The sequence below is a fragment of the Spermophilus citellus genome (assembly GCF_964194105.1).
Source record: "Spermophilus citellus genome assembly, chromosome: 4".
NCBI lineage: Eukaryota > Metazoa > Chordata > Mammalia > Rodentia > Sciuridae > Spermophilus > Spermophilus citellus.
The window spans coordinates 25236978-25243308 of NC_138185.1; the positions used below are offsets into that span (position 1 = coordinate 25236978).

Genomic DNA, 6331 nt, shown 5'->3' on the forward strand with positions numbered 1-6331 from the left:
AGAAATCAGAGAATTCCAACTTCCCTTGAAGTCCAACAATAGAGGATTATTTTCATTAATTTACCTGTTTAAGGATTAAAACTAGAAGTGGAATTGACTCCCCCACCCCGGCTTCCAGCAAATTCAGAGCCAATTTCTACACTAAGCCACTCAGTAGGACTGCGGCCAGGGCCCTACTTTTGGTCAGTGTCCATCCTACCTGGGCCTGCTTGACTTTATTAATAGAATAAATTTTTTCCAGGTGCTAAAAATTGGACTCCAGGCCTCACGTGCATGCTCATCAAAGTCTCTACCACTAAGCCACACCCCTGGCCCTATCTTTTTTATTTTTATTTTTATTTTTATTTATTTATTTTTTCACATTTGGGAGGGCCCTATCTTTTTTAGTTTCTTTGAATCTGGAACAATTGCAGCATTTCCTTATCAATGACTTTTGTGACGTAGATGTCAAAAGTCCAAATCAATTGTGTTTTTAATTTGTTATGTGATTTTCTAATTAGGGGACTGATACTAAAGATCATAATGAGAACAGAAAATATCCAATGGAATTTTTTGTTCTAGATGTTGATAGAAAGAAGCCCTGGAGCTGGTCAGTGAAATTATCGCCCTGGGCGATGTGAGATCCTGGCTTCCTGGGAATGTTCGGAGGAATCTTGGAAGTCAATATCCTGGTCCCCCTACCTTTGGATCTGAGCATCCAGAGAAACTGGGTCACAATACTATAGCGCCTAGAGTATTTCTTACAACTATGAATCTACAATTGTCTCAAAATTAAAAGTTGAATTTTTTAAACATGCCCTCTGGCATTTCCGATTGTGCAGGGCAAACCTTTCACCTAGGAAAACCTGGCCCTTTGGTGAAATTCCCAGCGGGAGTCCTCTGGGCCTGAAATCTGCTTCTTAATGAACTCCTTTCACTTGCAGGGGCGGGGGAGGGGTGAGGAGGTGGGGACTCAGTTGCCCTCCACAGGGACATTTTAAATTGAATGAAGGGAGCAGGGTCCCTCATTAAGTCTGAAATGGGGGCAGGAGGCTCTCTGGAAGGGAGGCCTGGTCCAGGCCTGCATTTCCTGTTGCAGACTTAAGGCATTAACAGTAATCACCTCTTCTTCCTTCCTCTGGCAGTGCATTCTGAAGAACATCAGAACTACTTTCTTATCTACAGAGGTCCCCCTTTATCCAGGAGGCCAGGGTTCCAGACCCTCCAGGGGACGCCTGAAGCTGCAGCTCCTACCCAATCTGACATAGACTAGGTTTTTCCTGCACATACACACCTAGCAAAAGTTAATTCATTAATTAGGCACAGTAAGAGATCCACAGCAGTAAAATGATGAGAACAATACTAAGTTATATGAATGTGATCTAACTACACCTCTCTCTCTCTCTCTCTCTCTCTCTTCCTCTTCCTCTTCCTCTCTGTCTCTCTGGAAATTCTATATTGCACTGCACTCCCTAGAGTCTAAATGTCCTGCCTGTTTTATGCCCTGGTACTTTCATTACATTGTTGTGAAAATTAAGTTCTACAGGGAATCTTCTAGAAGTGCTTGGTGTCAAGACCTTTGAACCCTTGCTCTTTTTTCTTTTTTCTTTTTTTCTTTTTGTTTTTTAGTTGTAGATGGGCGCAGCAGTACCTTTATTTTATTTGTTTATTTTTATGTGGTGCCAGGGATCAAACCCAGTGTCTCATGCATACTAGGCAAGTGCTCTACCACTGAGCGAAAACCCTGGCCCCTGAACCCTTGTTCTTTTAATTTTTTTTTTTTTTTTTTTTGTACTGGGGATTGAACCCAAGGGCACTTTGCCACTGAGCCACAGCCCCAGTCCTTTTTATTTTGAGACAGGTTCTTGCTAAGTCACTTAGGGCCTCCCTAATTTGATGAGGCTCGCCTCCAAGTTGAGTTTCTCCTACCTTAGCCTCCAGAGTGGCCAGGATTACAGGCATGCACCACTGCACCTGCCTGGCTGCCAGGCTTTTTTTTTTTTTTTGGTGCTGAGGATGGAACCCAGAGCCTTGTGCATGCAAGGCAAGTACTCTACCAACTGAGCTATATCCCCAGTCCTCCCATGCTCTTTTTATAAGACTGAAAACTTAGAATAAGGAGCATATATTGAGCATTTTCCATGAATCATTTTGTTGTGCTAAGTGCTCCTCAAGCCTTGATTTTATCTTTTCAAGTAGATTCCATTATTGTTTCATTCTATAAGGGAAAAAAGAAATAAAGACACAGAAAGGGGCTGGGGATGTGGCTCAAGCGGTAGTGCGCTCGCCTGGCATGCCTGCGGCCCGGGTTCGATCCTCAGCACCACATACCAACAAAGATGTTGTGTCCGCCAAGAACTAAAAAATAAATATTAAAAATTCTCTCTCTCTCTCCTCTCTCACTCTCTCTTAAAAAAAGAAAAAAAAAAGACACAGAAAGATTAGCAATTTGTCCAAAGCAATAACCTTAGTGTGTCAAGGGGACAGATGTATAAAGGACAGTAGTAACACAATGTGATAGACTTCAAAATACAAACAATGGTTCATTCTGGGTTTTGGTACCAAAAAAAGAAAAGAAGAATATAAGCAATAATAGGTAGGCAATTCAAACATATTATGGTCATTATACATGACATGTATTTAGCTGCTTAAAGCACGAAGCATAGTAGGCACTTAAAATGTTTATTATTAAATATGATCATTATTATTAGAACCTTAAATTTTAATGGGCCCCAAGATTGCCTGGGGATCTTATTAAAATGCAGATCCTGAGGGCTGATAGTCTACAGTCCAGCTTTAGTGATAGAAAGATTGCTTAACATCTGTGAGGTCTGGAGTTGGAGACCAAACACAGGAAAAATTTTTTTTTTTTATTGTTGGTCGTTCAAAACATTACATAGTTCTTGACATATCATATTTCACACTTTGATTCAAGTGGGTTATGAACTCCCATTTTTACCCCGTATACAGATTGCTGAATCACATCATTTACACTTCCACTGATCTACACATTGCCATTCTAGTGTCTGTTGTATTCTGCTGCCTTTCCTATCCTCTACTATCCCCCCTCCCCTCCCCTCCCCTCTTCTCTCTCTACCCCCTCTACTGTAATCATTTCTCCCCCTTGTATTATTTTTCCCTTTCCCCTCACTTCCTCTTGTATGTAATTTTGTATAACCCTGAGGGTCTCCTTCCATTTCCATGCAATTTCCCTTCTCTCTCCCTTTCCCTCCCACCTCTCATCCCTGTTTAAAGTTAATCTTCTTCTCATGCTCTTCGTCCCTACTCTGTTCTTAGTTACTCTCCTTATACCAAAGAAGACATTTGGCATTTGTTTTTTAGGGATTGGCTGGCTTCACTTAGCATAATCTGCTCTAATGCCATCCATTTCCCTCCAAATTCTATGATTTTTGTCATTTTTTAATGCAGAGTAATACTCCATTGTGTATAAATGCCACATTTTTTTTTTATCCATTCATCTATTGAAGGGCATCTAGGTTGGTTCCACAGTCTTGCTATTGTGAATTGTGCTGCTATGAACATCGATGTAGCAGTGTCCCTGTAGCATGCTCTTTTTAGGTCTTTAGGGACTAGACCAAGAAGAGGAATAGCTGGGTCAAATGGTGGTTCCATTCCTAGCTTTCCAAGAAATCTCCATACTGCTTTCCAAATTGGCTGCACCAATTTGCAGTCCCACCAACAATGAACAAGTGTACCCTTTTCCCCACATCCTCGCCAGCACTTGTTGTTGTTTGACTTCCTAATGACTGCCAATCTTACTGGAGTGAGATGGTATCTTAGGGTGGTTTTGATTTGCATTTCTCTGACTGCTAGCGATGTTGAGCATTTAAATTTTTTTTTTTTTAAAGTGGATCCTAGGGGCTGGGGATGTGGCTCAAGTGGTAGCGCGCTCGCCTGGCATGCATGTGGCCTGGGGTTCGATCCTCAGCACCACATACAAAGATGTTGTGCCCGCCGAAAACTAAAAAATAAAGATTAAAAAAATTCTCTCTCTCTCTCTCTCTCTCTCTGTCTCTCACTCTCTCTCTTTAAAATAAATAAATAAATAAATAAAGTGGATCCTAAATAGCAAGCCTGGCAGGCCTGAGATTCTGCATGTCTCCTAAATTGTTAGCTCCTAGGTGATATCCATGCTGGCCCAAAAATCAGAGTAGTGCTAGACTGGGGATATAGCTCAGTTGATAGAGTGCTTGCCTTACATGCACAAGGCTCTGGGTTCAATCCCCAGCTCCACATTAAATAAATAAATAGATAGATAGATGGCATGGTGCAAGGGAAGAATCCCAAATGTGGAAAAACAAATCACAGAACCCCAGTGACTGCAATGGTAGAAAACAACTGGCAGAGAAGCAGAAGGGTGGTGGTGGTGGTGGTGGTGGTGGTGGGGAGGACAGGAATTCTATCCCCAGCTATAAAGAAAAAGAACAAGAAAAGGACTGGCAGGCAAGAGGGTACCTTGTAACCAGTGTTGGGCGGTGACTTCAAATGAATACTTCACTTCCCTTTTCTTAATTTCCTTCAATTTGACTCCACACATTTATAGAGTACCTCAGCACCAGCCACTATGAGAACAGAAAATAGAGAAATCCAGTGGTTTCCTCAAGGATTTTTTGTTGTTGTTTTTTGTTTTTTTGGTACTGGGTATTGAGTACAGGGGTCTCTAACCACTGAACAACATCGCCAGCCCTTTTTTTTAAAGATATTTTTAGTTATACATGGACACAATATCTTTATTTTGTTTATTTATTTTTACGTGGTACTGAGGATCAAACCCAGTGCCTCACACGTAGGAGGCAAGTGCTCTGCCACTGAGCTACAGCCCCAGCTCCTTTAAAAAATTTTTTTAAAAATTTTTTGGGTACCAGGGATTGAACCCAGGGGTGCTTAACCATTGAGCTACATCCCTACCCCTTTTTAACATTTTTAGAGACAGGGTTTTGATGAGTTGCTTAGGGCTTAAGTTTTTTTTTTTTTTTTTTTTTTTTTGTTTGTTTTTTAATATTTATTTATTTATTTTTTTAGTTTTCAACAGACACAACATCTTTGTTTGTATGTGGTGCTGAGGATCGAACCCGGGCGGCACGCATGAGCGCACTACTGTTTGAGCCACATCCCCAGCCCAGGGCTTAAGTTTTTGAGGCTGCTTTGAACTTGAAATTCTCCTGCTTCAGCCTCCCAAGATGCTGGGATTACATGCATGCACCATCAGGCCCAGCCTATTTTTTATTTGAGACAGGTTCTCACCAAGTTGCTTAGGGCCTCCCTAAATTGCCAAGACTGGCCTTGAACTTGTGATCTTCTTGTCTCAACCTCCAGAGTAGCTGGGATAACAGGTTTGTACCACCCTGTGTACATTCTGAAAGCACCCTGCTTCTTGGCATCTGTTAATAATTTCCAATGTGCCAGGTGTGGTGGCACACACCTGTAATCCCAGGGACCCCTGAGCCTCACAGGAGGATCACAAGTTTGAGGACAGTCTAGGTAACTTACAGAGATCCTGTCTCAAAATAAATATAGCTGGAAAAGTAGCTCAGGGCCCATGGGTTCAATTCCCAGTATCAGAAAGTAAATTTTTTGGTCACTTGTCCATGGGATTCATTTGTGCTTGTCTGTCTCCCTGAATGAACTGTGACTCCTCAGAGGCCAGGCACTGCATCTAATTTTGTCACTATGGGCTTAATATAGGCTCAATCAACCTCTATCATGGAATCTGGCTCAGGACAGGTGTCAATATTTGTTTTTTGTTTGTTTGTTTGTTTTTTAAAGAGAGAGGGGGAGAGAGAGAGAGAGAATTTTTTTTTTTTTTTTTTTTTTTTTAGAGAGAGAGAGAGAGAGAGAGAATTTATTTATTTATTTTTTTAGTTTTCGGCGGACACAACATCTTTGTTTGTATGTGGTGCTGAGGATTGAACCCAGGCCGCACGCATGCCAGGCGAGTGCGCTACCACTTGAGCCACATCCCCAGCACCAAGAGAATTTTTAATATTTATTTTTTAGTTCTCGGCGGATACAACATCTTTGTTGGTATGTGGTGCTGAGGATCGAACCGGGGCCGCACGCATGCCAGGCGAGCACGCTACCACTTGAGCCACATCCCCAGCCCCAGGTGTCAATATTTGTTGAATGAATAATACATGATTTGAAATGAAGACTGAACACAGATTTGACCTCAGGGCAGAAACCTTCTGTTCCTACCCTTCCAGAAGGGACTTTCAGGCAATAAGAGAGGAGGTCTGTTGGAGAAGGCCAGTCACTTTTTCTGCCCCATCATCCCTGCAGGATTCTAGTGCTGCCTCCAAGTCCTCAAGCTGGACTCAAGGCTAGATGAAGC

At 42.0% G+C, this 6331-nt stretch overlaps 1 protein-coding gene across 1 annotated transcript in view; it reads right to left on the bottom strand.

Moving 5' to 3' along the window:
- The window catches only part of DNMT3B (DNA methyltransferase 3 beta), a 54770-nt gene that overhangs the window by 45847 nt on the left and 2592 nt on the right, over window positions 1-6331 (bottom strand). The window contains exon 2 of the mRNA XM_081289162.1: window positions 4456-4562. The gene's annotated coding sequence lies outside the window, so the exon portion shown is untranslated. The remainder of the gene's footprint in view (window positions 1-4455; window positions 4563-6331) is intronic.